Source organism: Bacillus rossius (assembly GCF_032445375.1).
Source record: "Bacillus rossius redtenbacheri isolate Brsri chromosome 9 unlocalized genomic scaffold, Brsri_v3 Brsri_v3_scf9_1, whole genome shotgun sequence".
NCBI classification, from domain to species: domain Eukaryota; kingdom Metazoa; phylum Arthropoda; class Insecta; order Phasmatodea; family Bacillidae; genus Bacillus; species Bacillus rossius.
This window is the reverse complement of record NW_026962012.1, coordinates 17,968,632-17,986,577: the sequence shown is the minus strand read 5'-3', so window position 1 is coordinate 17,986,577 and position 17,946 is coordinate 17,968,632. Positions and strand designations below refer to the sequence as shown.

The window sequence follows — 17,946 nt, the reverse complement described above, 5'->3', positions numbered from 1 at the left end:
TCAAGCATATACCCGCTGTCTGTGAGGCTACCAAAACTACAGCGAGACTGCTCTGTGTTCTTTTAGGCACATGCTCGAATCTCACACAGCAAAGGGTGAAAGTTGAAGAGGTTACTAGTTCCGCCCAAAGCTTTCCGCTAGCATTTAAGCACTGTAGGCACATATGGCGAGGCCGCTCCTGTATGAGGCTTTTTTTAGGCACAAACTCGGTTCTCACACAGCTAAGATAGCAATTCGAGGAAGAAAGCTGTTCTGCCAAAGTTCATCTGCATGCAGCCATCTTTTACTGGCCATCATGGTAAATGTGAGCCTGCTCCTGTGTGATGCTGATTTAGGAACATTCGGCCTTTGCCATGCAAGAAGAGCAAGTTAAGTTATTGGTAATGTCTAAGCCCCCCTGTTAGCACATACTCTATGTCAGTTACTGGGCACCCGGGACACAGTGAGCCCACTCCTGAGTGAGACTTTTTAGGCACTATCATGGCTCGAATTCAGCTAAGAGAGCAAGTTGATGAGGTTATTAGTTCTAACCAATTACCTGCTAGCACGTACCTACTGTCCGGAACTGATACGGGGAAAATATAGCGAGTCCGCTCCTGTGTTAGGCTACTATTAGGCACAAAATCGGCTCTCACACAACTAGAGGAGCAAGTAAAGGTTAGTTGTTCTGCTAAAGTCCTTTTTGTAAAACGTACCCTCGGTCTGGACTTGACACCTAGCCAAAAAAATGTGAGCCTGCTCCTGTGTATAGCTTTTCTTAGGGACGAGCTGAGCTCTCGCGCAACTAGGGCTGCAAGTTTAGGAGGTAAGTGATTCTGCCCAAATCTTCCTGCTAGCACGTATGCACTCTCTGCGAAAGGCCACTAAGGCAACAGCAAGCATGCTCCTGTGAGAGGCTATTTTTAGGCACACGCTCGACATTCGCACATCTAGGGGAGCAAATTTTTAAGGTTAATGGTTCTGCCCCTAGCCCTTCACTAGCATGTACTCGCTGTGGGTGACCAGCTACTAAGGCCACATTAAGGGACTCTCCTGTTTAAGGCTGGTTTAGGAACTAGCTTGGCCCTTACACAGCTATGCGATCAAACTAAGTTGGTTTGTAGTTCTCGCAAAAAACTCTTCTAGCTCGTAAATGTTGTCTGTAACTGGCCACACGGGCCACATTAAGCTTATTCTTGTGTGAGGTTGCTCCTAGACACAAGCTCGGCTCTCACACATCTAAGTGAGGAAGTTGAGAAGGTTAGTGGTTCGCTTCAAGCCATCCTGCTAGCAGGTACCTGCGGTCTGTGGCCCGCGACTAGGCCCACATGGCGAGCCTGTTCCTGTATCAGGCTGACCTCGGATACGATTTGCCTCTCAAGCAGCTAGTGGAGCAAGGTGAGGAGGTACGTGGCTCTGCCCAAGCACTTCCACTAGCATGTCTCAGACGAACATCGCAAGCCCACTCCAGTGTTAGGCTGCTCTTAAAGACCAGCTCGGATACTATGCTGCTAGAGAACTAGCCCTCGCTTTAGCACATACCCGCTGTCTGTATCCGGTCACCAGGGCCACATGGTGAGCCCGCACCTATGTAAAGCTCTTAGTCACAAGCCAGGCTTTCACGCAACTAGGGGAGCAAGATGAAGTGGTAAGTGTTTCTGCCCAAGCCCTTCGATAGCATGTACCCGCTGTCTGGATCACCACCAGGGCCACATGGCGACCCCGTACTTGCGTAAAGCTACTCTTAGGAACGAGCTAGGCTTTCACACAGCTAGAATCGCGAGTGAAGTTTCTTAGTGTTTCTGCCCAAGCTGTTCGCTAGCACTTACCCTCTGGCTCTAATCTACACTCTGTGACCAGCCACCAGATTCACATGATGAGCCCACTACTGTGTGAGCTTAATCTTAGACAACATCTCGACTTTTACCAAGCTGAGGAAGTAAGTTTAGCAGGTTTTTGATTCTTCCCAAGGATTTTCCGCTAGCATGTACCCAATGTCTGTGGCCGGCCACCAGCCCACATGGCGAGCCAACTCCTGTGTGAGCCTGCTCTGAAGCACGGGCTTGGTCCTTATGCAGCTAGAAACAAACACATGCTCTCTGTCAACCATCTACCAGACCCATATCGTGTAGCTGCTCTTAGGCAAGAGTTTGGCTTTCACTTAGCTAGGGGTGAAAGTTGATGTGATAATTGGTTCTGCCCAAATCCTCTTGCACGTAAAAGCTGATTGGACTGTCCACCAAGGCAACAGGACAAACCCGCTTTTGTGTGATTCTGCTCTTAGGCACAATGCTGGCTCACCCGCAGCTACGGAAGCAATTTTCTGAGTAAGTAGTTGTCTACAAGCCCTCCTGCTAGCACGAAACCGCTGTTTGGACATGCCACCAGGCCCTCATAGTAAACTTGCTCCTGTGTCAGGAGGCTCAGGCTCGAGCCCGACTCTTACTAAGCTAGGGAAACAATAAAGGAAATACGTAAGTGGTTATTCCTAAACCCTCCCGCTAGCATGTATCCATTGCCTGTGACCGAGAACTAGAACAAAATTGTGATCCTGCTCACGGATCCAACAAAGCAAATCAAGAAGGTTAGTCGTTTTACCCAAGCCCTCTGCTAGCACTTACTCACTATGCTGAATGACTACCAGAGTGGCGAGTCCATTCCTGAGAGAGGCTGCTGTTAAACACTAGCTCGGCTCTTCTGCAGCTAGGGGAGCAAGATTTGGTGGTTTGTGGTTCGGCCCAAGGCCTTCTGCTAGAACATAAACCCTGTGATCAGCCACATGGGCCACACAGCGTACATAATAATGTGTGAGGATGCTTTTTGGCACGAGCTCTGCTCTAATGCAGCTATGGAAGAAGTAGAGGAGGTTATTGATTATGCCAAAGCCCTTCCACTTGCACATAACTGCTTTCTGTGGCTGGCCACCTAGCTTACATGGCGAGCTTGCTTCTTTTCGAGACTGCTCTTAGCTTTGAGTTTGGCTCTCATGCAACTAAGCAATAAGAGCAATAAGAGGAGGTTAGTGGTTCTGACCATAACTTCCCTTCTTCTGTGTAATGCTGCTTTTGGGCTCCAGCTCAGTTTTTTTTCCAGCAAAGGGAGCAATTTAAAAGGTCAGTGTTCTACCTAACAACTCCTGCTAGCAGGTATTTGCTGTAAGTGACCGGTCACCAGACGCACATTGCAAGCCCAATCCTGTGTGATGTTGCTCTTAGGGACAAGCTCAGATCGCGTGCAGCTAGAGAACTAAGTCCACCCCAAACACCCCAAGCACATTACCACTGTATGTACCTGGCCACCAGGGCCAATGGTGGGCCTGTTCCTCTGTGAAGTTGCTCTTAGACACGAGCTCGGCTCTCATGTAGCTAGGGGAGCAAGTTGAGGAGGAGTTGAGAGGTTTTGAACAATCCTACCGCTTGCACGTAACATCCAAGTGAAGCCGGCCACTACTGTGTGGACTCATCAGGCACCAGCCTGACTCACACTAAGCTAGGGGATCAAGTTATGGAGACAAGTGGTTCTTTTGGTTCTTTCTACGCCCTCCCACTAGCACATACCCGCTGTCTGTGCCCGGGCACCAGGAAAAAAATTGTGAGCCTCCCATTTGAGAGGCTGCTCTCAGGCACGAGCTCTGCTCTCATGCTTCTAGCATAGTCAGTCAAGGATGTCAGTGGTTCTGCCCGAGCCCTCCTTCTGGTCCGGCCAAAATCGCCTCATGCCGAGCCCGCTCATGTGTGAGGCACAACTACCTACTGCAAAGTTCAGGGTGAGGAACACACGCCCAATGCCATACACGTTACACATCTTTGTGGGTGTTTTAAAATTGTTTATACAGTTTCAATTGGCTTCTTTCTGTGTTAAAATTTTTTCCTACAAATAAATCAATTGCTGATACGATGTTATAACTTATGCTGTCAGATTACTACACAGTCATCAGAGCAATGACCTAAGAATAAATGTGAAGTATTAATACAGGGTATATCATGGATCACTTATGACATCACTAAAAGTAAGGTATAACACTTTATGCTGAAAAAATCTGATTTTATCATAAATACGGCCATCCTGTAAATTGATTGTAAAATTTTTTGGTGGTTTTTGAATTTTTCCCGAATTTCTAGCTAAATAATTACACAATTCCAAGATCATGCCCAAATGACAAGATGGCGGATGTCACATTAATAATACATTATTAATGCGCTCTAGTGGGTAAGAATTAAACTAACATGACGTCAGCGCACTCTAGAAGACGAAAACAATATGGTGGCCTCCAGCGGACGAAGACAAGATGGTGGATGTGACGTGATACCAGCTGAAGATATATACCTTGGTATAAATGGTGGGAGGTTAGTCTGCCGGTGGCTTCCGTGGAGGAAGGATCGGTCTTCATTTTTTTTGCCCTCGCCAGGTTCGAACCGAGGACTCCGAGTTCCATGATGTAATTGTACATTTTTATAATTTTTAAATAATGTTTTATTAAGTTTTTATTATTAAATTTGATTGATTATTTTTTATAAATTTTTCCCGATTTTACAACATAAAAATTACGGATTTTCAAGATGGAGGCCGTAACGGAAATTGTAACGACAGCGTCATAATCCTAGATGACGTCAGAGGCTTATCAGAGGCTTTAGACATGGATGCTTAAGCCTCTTTTAGGACATTGTGTTCTTTATGTGGCAAAAAGTATTTTGAGGTTTTTCGAAATCCTAATTTTTTAGTTGTGGAATTTTTTGAGAATTTTTAGCGGGATTTTTTCCCCCAAAAAATAGAAATTTTAGCTAATTTTGTTTGTTTTTTTTTAAGCTAAATTTTGGCTAATTTTGAAGGTCAAAGTTCAAGGTTAAGGTCATCCAAGATGGCCACCGTGACATCACAATCCAAAATGGCGGACTGTTTCCTCGCGCCAGCGCCAGTGCCCGGATGCCCTTTTGTATACTACTCCCGTAGAATCTAATATTATCATCATCATCATCATCATCATCATTAGGACAGTAACATATTTTCATCTTTTTAAAAATATATTTTGCAAAAGAATAACTTAATTTATTTGAAAATCATTGATAATAACTTATATTATAACTGGAAAGTATTTAGGCACCCAGAAAATATTTCAAGTGTTTCATGTACGTCACAGTTGCTCATTGTTGTCAGTAGCCAGGCACAGCCTGGACGGGTAAATGACGAGCAGTAGTTCTGATTAAAAAAATCATTACGTTAATGTACAATGTGAAATGTCCCCCGATAGAAAACAGTGAACACTATTATAAAATGAAAGCCAAAAGTAACGACAAGCTCTGAGCCAACTAAGACTGCCGGCAGCGCAGTCGGGAACCACGCAAGGAACACCTGAAGGTGAGCAGTGGCCAGTTGGTGAGACACACAGTGAGTCTACGTACAAACAAAAGGCGTTTCCGCCACACAAAATACTGGCACGGTCTCGGCTGTGGTGACTGTTAACACCACACCAAGGACATGCAGGACTAACTAGTACCACCAAAGCATATATTTCAAGCACTACTGGGAAAATGGGCACAGGATGAAGGACTCACCAGCAAGCGAATAGATTGTCCTCCCAAGAGGCAAGTCTTTCAAATGCCAGAAGCGTTCCCAATAACCAAAACACAGGTGTAGTCTCGGCTGTGGCAACAGTTCACACCACACTCAGGACATGCAGGACTAACTAGTACCACCAAAGCACCACAGGGAAAAATGGCACAGGCTGAAGAACTCACCAATAGGCCTCTGGAGTTGTGTTCTACCCAAGGCGAGTCTTTCACAGGTCAGAACCAGTCCCACGAATGTGGCATTTTTAAGGTAATTCTATTGGCACTTTCGAATTTTAAATTGTTCGTGGATTTTAACTTTATTTAAATTGAAATTTCTTATGCGAAATCAAATTTTGGTGGAATTCACCTTTATTATTTCAAGCTTTTCAGCCCGAAAGTGGCGTTTTTCATTACGGCACCCTCGTCGTTGGTAGCTTTGTTTCTCCGAGCCTGTGTATGTGTGCGTGTATATAATAAAGAGGGATGTTTCATCAACCAAAACACTGGTACAGCCTCGGCTACGGAAACAACGGGCATGCAGGGCTAACTACCACCTGAGCGTATCCTTGAAGCACCACAGGCTGAGGAACTCACCAGTAAGCGACTAGTGATGTGTTCTCCGCAGAGGTGGCTGTTGGCACAGACCAGAAGTGTTCCCGCCACCCACCACACCGGCAAGTCTCGGCTGTGGCAACAGTTAACACCACACACAACAGCACTGGCCATGCAAGCTGCACACTGCACACTACCGATCTCTTCCTTTCCACATATTACCGCTCTTGATTGAGGCCTGTACAGTGTTTGTCTCTTAGAAACTATGTTAATAAAGCGACACTAAAAAATTAACTATGGTATTTATTAATCATATCATACAGCACAAAACCTTCTTATATTTTTTAAAGTTTCAGTAGGATAACGAAATATTTCTTAAAAGTATCTTAAACACTGTGCTCTTTCAATCATTTTTAAATTATTAACCTTGCGCTTTATTGTAGTAGTAACTTTAGGCATTATTTAGGCCTCTACCTTTCATTTTTGAGCTGCAATCAGAGTATTAATATGAATCCCAGGGATGCTTCTACAGAAATGTTATGATATTCCGAGTTATTCAAGCAGAGTTGGAAAAGTTTCTGACTCATTCAAATATAACTATGTAAATAAATATTGCCTGACAAATTTCTCTTCTTTGGTTGGTTAGTCATTTCCCATGAAAGAGTATTTTTATAAAAGATTGTAATAAAACCGTTTAATTATTTTTAAACTGATGTAGAGAGAAAAATCACGTAAGAAATGGTTTACCTTGATTAGTTACAATCTTTCAGTGGTTTCTTAATTTTATTTCTATCATAGAATACAAGTTTTTCTTTTAATACGTAATATTTGTAATCTATATTTTTCTGAAAAATAATATTTATAGTGAAGTTTTCTGACTTGAAATTATAATTCATAGTATTTTATAATTTTTTTCCTGATCATTGAAATTTTTTTGACTATTATTTATTTAACTGAATTGAATATGAGAGCTTTAACTTAAATTGTTTCGTTTTCTTTTTATCTAAACTCTTTAAAACTATTTGGGGACTTTTATTAAAAACGTTAAAAAGAAAACAGTTTTAAAACCATACCGTAAGTTCTCTCTGCCAATACAATGGCCAATGACAATTTTTAAATTACGTAACATGTCAACATTGTAACTGCCCTCCTGCACAAGTTCACTTTACCAGGGAGAAGTGGTGCGCTGAAAGAGAAAAAGAAATACAACAGAATTTAACCAAGAAACAAGTAGAAGATCAATCCATTAGGACAATACATTTCTTAGCAAACCTATAAACTCATGTTTACAACAAAAATCATTGTGGAGAGTATATGCACAAGAAATAAAATATAAATGAATAAAAACAAGTCACTTTAAAATTCTATGTTGTTAAATAATCTATAACATTAAGGATGGTAAAATATGTTGCATGCAGAGAAAAACAATTGAATACTACTACATAACTTCACAATGATTTTGGATTGAAATCATTTAAAATGATTTGGAAATTGTGATTTATTGAAAAATTTTAAACCCTAATATGGCTTAGATATATACACCTCTTACTTTACAATATTACTTTATAATAACACAGAGTTTAAATTATGTAAAATCACTTTGCATATAAGGTATTCTCATATCCAAGGCCCTGATTGTAATGTCGTAGAAATTCCACAGGTTTCTTGTTGTTATAGTATGCTTGCTTTCAGTTTCTTTTAACTTTTGAATGAATTTAACAATTAGGAAAGCTTTATATTTGAGGTGACATTTGTCAGGTTGTATTGCATTCTAAAAAGACTTACAATGTAGTAAATACAATCTGTCATCTGTCATAATACTCCAGGGATTCAAGAACGGTCTGTGCGACTTCCTGTTGAGAACAACCCACGTCCTAAAGAATAGAAGAGAATTTGTTTGGTTGATAACTGTCGCTTCTGACCCGTCTTCTCACTTCCGACATCCATTCGGTCTCGCATTATGATTTGCCAGTTGAAAACTTATGATTCACTATTCAAGAGACACTTAAGACTAATGGTTCCTTGGGCTTAAAAATATGCTAATTAAATTAGTCCACTTTACCTAACATTAAATTTTATTTAATTTAAAACAGTTTTATATTATCACTAATAAAAGTCATTCGTAGCCTAAATGCCATTCACAGTTTTACTGTTTCACAACGGAAATATAATCTGCATCAGCCGGAATTCCAGTCTACTTATGATCGTATCTTTGAACTTATCATAGTCTATGATATTATTAGGGTTGAGTGAAATATTTCAATGAATTTCATTGTTGAATGTCGGATACGTGTCACACACCTAGTGATTACTGATTTTCTCTAAAAAAAGAAAAAGTGCCATTTAATTATTGTGGTTGGCCCTGAAAAGAATGATCTTAACATTAAGGCTTTGATATTTGATTCATCTTTTGTAGAAAGTGTGGTGATATACCTAAAACCTTTACATTTATTTATTTGAATTCTCACATCCAACAAAGAGTTTTTTTTTACTGTCCATGTGCATTGGTTAGAAAAATCATAGTGACTCTTGGTTTTAGATTGCCTAAATGTTATTTTGACGTGACAACGTCTAATAAATCGATGAACGCCGGCTGCACGCACGAAAAAGGATGACTCATTGTCCCGTTACGCACATTGTCCCGAACCATCGATTTGACTTTTTCGAGGCACATTAAACTTGAAACACTCCCATTCGTTTCCTACTTTTCCTATCATCGTCCTATCCCTAACAGATTGGAAGAAGTTAAATAGCAAACATGTATAAAAGTTATAGTTAAAATAATCTCTTCCGTTAAAGTTATAAACATATTTGAATTAATGAGTGCAAATAAAAGTAAATTTATCAATTAAATTGTAGACTTCATTTCACTCCTTCTTTGTATCCATACAAAATAGTGATAATTCAATAAAAATGATTCAATTTTATTCATAAAATTATGCAATCATTTCGTCAATGTTTTGTTATGACTTTGTCACGATCAACTATCGTCCGTAAACCGACTTTACAGACAAACAATTTTTTTTTAAAATTTAATATTAGTGCTGGTTGCAGGTGCGGGTTTTAACGTCAGCATGACCACGTGGTCTGGCGCGGTGGCGCTAGTGTGGAGCGAGGCTGGAGCGAACTACAAGAGCTGTTCCACGGGCGATCTGGCCTTCCTGGGTCTGATGCCGGTGTATCTTTATGTATGTTTCTAGAGTACAAAAATAATGAAACCATTTTAAATGCAAACAATAATTTTGGCCAATCTTTATTTTCCAATAATTGTTATATAAAAACATCGTCAAAAAAAAACTAAATTGATCGTCTTCAATAGCTATCTTTCTACAACCTCACAAAATGTTCCCACTAAAAGTGCAGCACATACTGATTGCTTTATACAAGCGGTCTGGGGCAAACACGACGACAGCGCTATCTAAATTAATGCATTTTAAATCCAAATTTGAATTAACAGTTTGAAATACCGTAAATATGAAAAAAAAAAAAAACAACAACTTTAAAACGAACACATATAGGGCAACAAAATTAACACATACGATAACAAACATGAAAAATTGTGATATCAAATACATTTTTACTGAGAAAAAAAATATTAACAAAAATAATGAATTCATCAATTGTTTTTGTTTCACCAGTAAAATTACTTTCAGAATGACATTATATTGTGACTTTTTTCAGTAAAAAAATGCTAAACTATATAAAATACCTCAAATATGTTCTTAAACTATCTGATACGTTTATCTGGCATTGCATGGACTTAAAATACGAAATCTGTGACATCCTATCCATACTATGTACAGTAAAAATGGAAATAAATAAAAAATTCTAAATTTTAGTTTCAAAGCTGTAGCAGCTTCTTGGAAATTATTAAAAAAAATTAGAGATTTAAAGAAAAAACTATTATTAATCTAACTTTTTCTTTTTTCACTATAACAAATTAACGTAGTCATTAAAATTAAAATTATATATATACATATTTCAGCACTAAATTTATCAAACAAACTACCGAATCATTCTTGTGTAGCTTGTATTGTTTCATCAATAAAATGAAGTTTTTCGTAGGCATGTTTATCAAAATATCTATTTACCGAGTTATTGGAATGACTGTGATAACGGCTGCTGATGTACAGCAAAGAGAACTTACCAATTTTAACGTGAAAGGAACCTTTTATTATGCATGTGGCAACACTGTGTGCTGCAAAGGCATCTAAAGCACTTCAAGATTAGATAAACAGAAAAGTTAAAAATATTGACACACGATTATGTTACTAATTCTGGTAAGAACTATTAACATTGATACTTAGAGAAATCGCCAAATCATTGGGAAATTTTATTGCATTTTTTAAGTCAGTAGAGCTGTCCAAAACGAGATGTCATTGTAATCGCCCTGTCAAGCTGGTGGTGCCGTTTCGCGGTGGGCTGGGAAAGTAAACATCCATTTATAATTCCCTGCTTTTGTTGGTGTACGAAATATAGTTCACTGATTTCATGAATAGCTCTGGAGAAAACAGACTACAGAACAAGCTTGAAATTTGAAATTAAATAATTGACGTAACATTACAAAAAAATCTTGTGTTAAAGAAAGTGCGTTTTAATTATTTTATAAAATAAAATATTCTATAATGTGTTGTTGAGCCACAGTCACACACAGCTACACTCCGATTGAAAAATATTCACGCCTTTTAGTTGGACTTAACATATTTACACACTCGTGGGCTAGTAACTATAATAAAGTTTGTGATTTAGTTTATCAAATAATAATTCGTGACAAATCATTACCCATGTCAAACTAAAGCATGAAAAGCAATATAGTACCAGCAGGAATATTTTGTTACACAGGTAAAAAAATACATAAAACTGTTTAACAATACTGATTCACACAAGTAATTAAATTACTAATACATACATAAAATATTACTATTTACTTTTGAATATGGTCCGTAGCTCAGTGCACAACAATGAACTCAAACCCCGTTGTGCTGCCCTCGGCCTAAATACTCCCTAGAGTAGGGGTGGCATCAGGCGCAGGGGGGTTCCTATCCCTGCAGCATGGTGGGGTTCAACATGAGCCCGCTCAAAGCTGCTCCAGCGATCACCGCCTGCACCAACGGCCCCGGAGTGGGGATAGCGTCAGGCGCAGGCGGGTCCCTATCCCTGCAGCATGGCGGGGTTCAACCTGAGCTGCACGCCGCCATGTGGAGCCCGCTCAAGGCTGCTGCAGCGATCACCGCCCGCACCAACGGCCCCGGAGTGGGGATAGCGTCAGGCGCAGGCGGGTCCCTATCCCTGCAGCATGGCGGGGTTCAACCTGAGCCGCACGCCACCACGTGGAGCCCGCTGAAGGCTGCTCCAGCGATCACCGCCCGCACCAACGGCCCCGGAGTGGGGATAGCGTCAGGCGCAGGCGGGTCCCTATCCCTGCAGCATGGCGGGGTTCAACCTGAGCTGCACGCCGCCATGTGGAGCCCGCTCAAGGCTGCTGCAGCGATCACCGCCCGCACCAACGGCCCCGGAGTGGGGATAGCGTCAGGCGCAGGCGGGTCCCTATCCCTGCAGCATGGCGGGGTTCAACCTGAGCCGCACGCCGCCACGTGGAGCCCGCTCAAGGCTGCTCCAGCGATCACCGCCCGCACCAACGGCCCCGGAGTGGGGATAGCGTCAGGCGCAGGCGGGTCCCTATCCCTGCAGCATGGCGGGGTTCAACCTGAACCGCACGCCGCCACGTGGAGCCCGCTCAAGGCTGCTCCAGCGATCACCGCCTGCGCCAACGGCCCCGGAGTGGGGATAGCGTCAGGCGCAGGCGGGTCCCTATCCCTGCAGCATGGCGGGGTTCAACCTGAGCCGCACGCCGCCACGTGGAGCCCGCTCAAGGCTGCTCCAGCGATCACCGCCCGCACCAACGGCCCCGGAGTGGGGATAGCGTCAGGCGCAGGCGGGTCCCTATCCCTGCAGCATGGCGGGGTTCAACCTGAGCCGCACGCCGCCACGTGGAGCCCGCTCAAGGCTGCTCCAGCGATCACCGCCCGCACCAACGGCCCCGGAGTGGGGATAGCGTCAGGCGCAGGCGGGTCCCTATCCCTGCAGCATGGCGGGGTTCAACCTGAGCCGCACGCCGCCACGTGGAGCCCGCTCAAGGCTGCTCCAGCGATCACCGCCTGCGCCAACGGCCCCGGAGTGGGGGTAGCATCAGGCGCAGGCGGGTCCCTATCCCTGCAGCATGGCGGGGTTCAACCTGAGCCGCACGCCGCCATGTGGAGCCCGCTCAAGGCTGCTCCAGCGATCACCGCCTGCACCAACGGCCCCGGAGTGGGGGTAGCATCAGGCGCAGGCGGGTCCCTATCCCTGCAGCATGGCGGGGTTCAACCTGAGCCGCACGCCGCCACGTGGAGCCCGCTCAAGGCTGCTCCAGCGATCACCGCCTGCGCCAACGGCCCCGGAGTGGGGATAGCGCGAGACGTCTACCCCCAAGAAACAACCGCGCAAGAGAGAAAGAGCGCAAGTATGCTGCATTATTTCTACCTTCCCCTGCCGTCTCCTGCACCACGTGCACAACTATTCCCATCCTCTCCCGGTTCCCCCACCAATGTCCTAATTATTTCCCCTAATGCGATCGGAATTTTCGTAACACTCGAAAATTGTTACCCCATAAGAAAAAAAGTTTCAATACAAAATTTCGAGATAAGAAAGATTTAAAGAAAACTAATTTCCGGTCAGGCAGACATTTTTTTACTATTCCCTATATAGAAAATCATTATTGGGAGAAAAAATTACTTTTAAATGTTGTTTGATATAAGTTTATGTTTTTTATGTTAACATAAATTCATTCGATGTAAAGGTAACGAGATCGTCAGCCACAACATCTGTAGAGGTTAAAATTAAGTTACTATCGGTATAATTAGAATATTTATATGTGAAATGATAAATTAGTTCAATGAGCCATTTTAATATTCTGTTGGATTTGTGCGTCGCAATTCTGGTTGTTTTATGTTATGATGAATTTTGTAGAGTTCTTCAACCCACAAAAATGATATTTCCCAGTTTATAGTTTAGTTCTGTTAGTTCAATGTTGTATCAAAAAACTAGCTCAGACAAAACAGCAGGGCACAAACAAAATTCGTAATTGATGTTTACCCGTTGTGAGTATAAAATAAATCGCAAATTTGAAAGCATCAAAACTCATGCCAGTTAACATGTTCTGAGATCCCAAGGATGAAGGGGGCAGCTTGTTCCGTGGTCTGTTTTCTCTTGAGGCCATTCATGAACCCAACAAAAGTTATTTCTAAGACAAGACAAAAAGACGGAATCATGAATGGATGATTACTTGCCCTGCCCACCGCACAACGGCGCCACCTGCTTGACGAGGCGATGTCAATGCCATCACGTGTCAGGCAGCCCTGCTAGTGAACAAAGGTGGAGTTAAATTTTCGAATGGCATGTGGACTTCTATGAGTATAGTAAAATTTAATGCTATTAAACAAATACAGAAAATCATATATAAGGTGAGTCTGAATTCGACCAACAAACTGGCTACAGGTTCATAACGACAAAATAATTTGAAAAGCTATTGCGACGTACAGTTCAAAGTGTTTCCAAAGGCCGGTGAACGCCTTTAAACTTGGGGCTGAACAACATGTTAAACCATACTGAGAATAAAGTTGTTCGAAATAAAATGTCTTTACATTGGATGACAGTTTGGAATAAAAACTATTGGAAATGGCTAACTTCATTGACAACTCAAAAATATATATAGTTTTAAACATTTCTTTTCCCGTTTGTTTGTTTGTCTGTTCCGGTATCAATCGAAAACTATTTCATGGATTTTGATAAATTTTTATTAGTAATTTTTTGAGCTAACTTAAACACTACGCTTTATACATAAATTAAATCATTTATTTATATAAAAATTTCCACGCATAAGGGCGTGAAAAAGTGGTAAATATAGTTTTAAAATAAAATCTATACTGACTCTAATCAAGCATAAGAAGTATAGATATTTGGTATCAATAATAAACATACAAAAACTACCAACTACAATTTTACCATTTTTGCGAAATTCAACCATTAAGGAGTGAAAAAGAGATAAATATGGTTTCAAGATGAATAATTATATCTCCGAAACTAATCACGTATAATAAAATGTATTAATCAACATTAATAAATATACAAAAATACCATCAACAGTTAATCTTTTTTTTTGAAATCAACCCCTAAGGGGTGATGATGGGGTTCAGCTTGAGTAGTTTAAATAATTATTATGTAGGGTGAATGAACAATTTTTCGAAATTCTACCACAAAGGCATTGAAACAACGGCATGTTTTAATTGTCATAGATAATGTATCCAAGGATTTTAAACTGGAGATGGGAAATTATTATTTAACAGCGAGTTATTTAACTTTATTTTCTGCAGTAAACGGGGTGAAAAGGCGGTCAGTTTTGATTTATTATAAAATTGATATCTTCAAAGCTAATAAAGCGGTATGTGACTAATGCGATATGATTTATAAACATGCACAATCTACCAAACCTAATTTAATATATTTGCAATGATTAATAAAAAGAAACCTTAAACTATCTTCTATTATTAAACTTTAACCACAATATCACCTTTTAAGTTGTAAAAGGGATGATTATGACCTAAAAAAAGGGTTATGGATCCACTATATCAGTATTGACGAGATTAATTATAATTGAATATAAATGTAGATTATTAGTTTTATTATGGGTTCCACATCTGCGGTCAAAAAAAAAAAACGAAAAGTGTTTGGTTTTATTTGGTTAATGGATACTGCCATATTTAATAAATCTGTAGCTCTGAATTTTCACATAGTCTTCCCTGTAGGAAAATAGGTGTTGGGTGATATATTTGGGATTTTTGTTTAAGTAACACTACTAAGCATAACTAAAACTTAACAAATAGTACGAAAATAATTTTGTTAACTGTACTCACTACTTCAAAGAAAGATGGGAATTTTTTTAAAATCTTAAAATAATGTAGGTATCTGTAAAAGATGGAATTATTTAATAATTTTAAGCACAGCCTTACTAAAATAAATTATAATGCAAGTGTAGACGATGGCATAATATTATTTAAAATGAAATAGGGATGTGTTTTAATTTTTAAAAAAAATTGGCAACCTCATGAAATGAAAAGAGAGCTTTCATTCATCAAAATAAAATAAATCCTCGAACACACTAAAACGGGGGTTAAAAAAATGAGATCTTCATATTTACTATAAAATAATACGGCCTACGGAAAACCACTTTCGAAAATAATTTTTTTAAACGGTTTTGTTGTAAATTAAATAATTCATAATATTTTTAAATTATTAATTAAATGTAAAATTTATTGTTAGTAAGATTTTATTGCAGTTTTGCAATTTCATGGAAAAAAATTCAAGAATGCAAAAGTATGAAACCCTGGGCCACAAAGCGAACAGATGAACCCAAGGGTGAAACTGAAACAGGTATTGTGGACAATACAACACAATGAAGGCAGCACAGAGAGAGTCAAACTTTAAAAATCCGTGTAAGGAATGTAGCCATGCAAATAACAGCACAGATTAACACAGCATGCTAAGAACGACGAGATAGTTTCAACAAGATCAATAAATGCAGACAGACAGCAAACCAGAACCACAGCAAACTACAAACACAATGACCAAGGGCAACACAACTATTACAGTACCGACTAACACAGTAGGTCTCATATGGTAAAAACATTGACATCGTTGGGTCCATTTGTTCGCAGTGTTGCCAAGAGTTTTTTATTTTATTTTTGCATTCTTGAATTTTTTCCTTGATAAACAGTGCAAAACTGTAATGGCGTTTGTTCAAAGAAGTGTATTAAATCATTGATACTCTAGAAAATATTGTGTCCATTACTTTAGTAAATATGTTTTCGAATTAAATGCATACTTTTCTTATAATTATAATTGCCTGCAATACCGTGAAATTAAATAGAATTTTTTTCAGATAGAACACTGAGCGTCTGTATTATGTTTATTTGTATGAAGTTCTAAAACCACAGTGAATTTTGTGACTTTATAAAAATTAACTCATTTAAATAATTCGGAGTTAACTCTTTTATTTGACATATATTTTTCTGACGTGTTACTAACCCCCATTATTTATAAAATATTTTTTTTTACAGCCACAAAATTCGCGTTGGTTGTAGAACTTCATTCAATTAAACACACTTCATACATCAGGGTTCCCTCTAAAATACTTTCTCTATTATTCACAATAAAAATGTTGTTCAGCCCCTACTTCATAGATGTATACCATAAGTCGTAAAAATGTTTTCAACTTATTTTGTCGTGATAAACCTGAAGCTGAAGTTTGTTGGTCGAATTCTGACTCAAACTTATGTCATCATTTTATAAATACCATTTTCTTGAAGCTAAAACCTTTTTTCCATATCGTCGTTCTAAAATCTGGACACAGGTTCTACACTAAAATAACTTTTTCTCATGTATACCAAGTTATTCAAAACAATTCACAGATTTATTTATTTTTGAACCTTACTGTATAAATATGCTTATGACCTATTACTTGAGTACAAGAGCAAAAGATATGTATTTTCAAAAACAGAACCTCAAACATAACCAAATAATCAACACATTTCAATTGCACGGTACAAAAAAAATTTAAATTACTCAGAACAATGCTTGCTTGAAGATTGTGATGCATTATGTCAAAATTGATTTTAATATAAAATTAATTAATAGTCTAATAAATCTTTTGGTAAGTAAGAACATTCTTTTCGAATGTGAAACATACTGAACATCTTACCTTTATCAATGTACGAAATTAAAAATTCACAATTTAATTAATTCACCAAAATACAATCACAATAAGTAAAATATGTGCTTTCAAGCTTTTTTTTGTGTACAAGTCTTATCAAAACGAAAAATTTCTATATTATTAAATCCTTGGTATAAATTTATACATTGCAGCTGCATTAGAGTTCAACAGTTTCTGGTATCATGTTCACAAATAGTTGAGCCAGTTCTGCAAAGTTTTGGTTTCCAGCAAATGAAGCAGGCCTCCCAACTAAACAGCTCTCTGAGAGGAGTTCTATACCACGTATTATATAACTGCATGTTTTCGAGGGTACTCATTCTGCCCAAATTCAGCTGCTGTCAGCGCGGAGCTGAGAAGAGCTCTCAAGCAACGCAGAGGCGCCAAGTAGCTGCCGGGAAACACCACTGCGAGCACGCGCGTCCTTCTGCAACTTTCTTCCGACTCATTCATCAACATGGACGGATATATCTGTGCTGGCTGGAGCCAAACTCTTAATGTACAGGTTTTTTCCTGGTCAATTTGACTGAAAATGTCGAATAAGCCAACAACTGTTTGCAACCAACAAGGCTCTAAATCAAGATGGGTGGTTTTGTATCAAAAAAAAGTCCAAATTGATAATTAATAATTTATAGATGGTATCCCACTTGAAGTATCTGGAGCCATTCGAACAGTCGGTACGGTCTCTCTCACGTACCGCCGCCTGTCGAGAACATGATCACATGAGCAGGTAGGGAGGATCACATGAGCAGGTAGGGAGGATCACATGAGCAGGTAGGGAGGATCACATGAGCAGGTAGGGAGGATCACATGAGCAGGGCGGGAGGATCACATGAGCAGGTAGGGAGGATCACATGAGCAGGGCGGGAGGATCACATGAGCAGGTAGGGAGGATCAGATGAGCAGGTAGGGAGGATCAAATGAGCAGGTAGGGAGGATCACATGAGCAGGTAGGGAGGATCACATGAGCAGGTAGGGAGGATCACATGAGCAGTTAGGGAGGATCACATGAGCAGGTAGGGAGGATCACATGAGCAGGTAGGGAGGATCACATGAGCAGGT

The 17,946-nt window shown here is 40.1% G+C and overlaps 1 protein-coding gene across 1 annotated transcript in view; it reads right to left on the bottom strand.

Annotated features, from left to right (window-relative positions):
- Positions 1-17,946, bottom strand: part of LOC134542735 (furin-like protease 1) — a 574,833-nt gene that overhangs the window by 6,868 nt on the left and 550,019 nt on the right. The window lies entirely within an intron of this gene.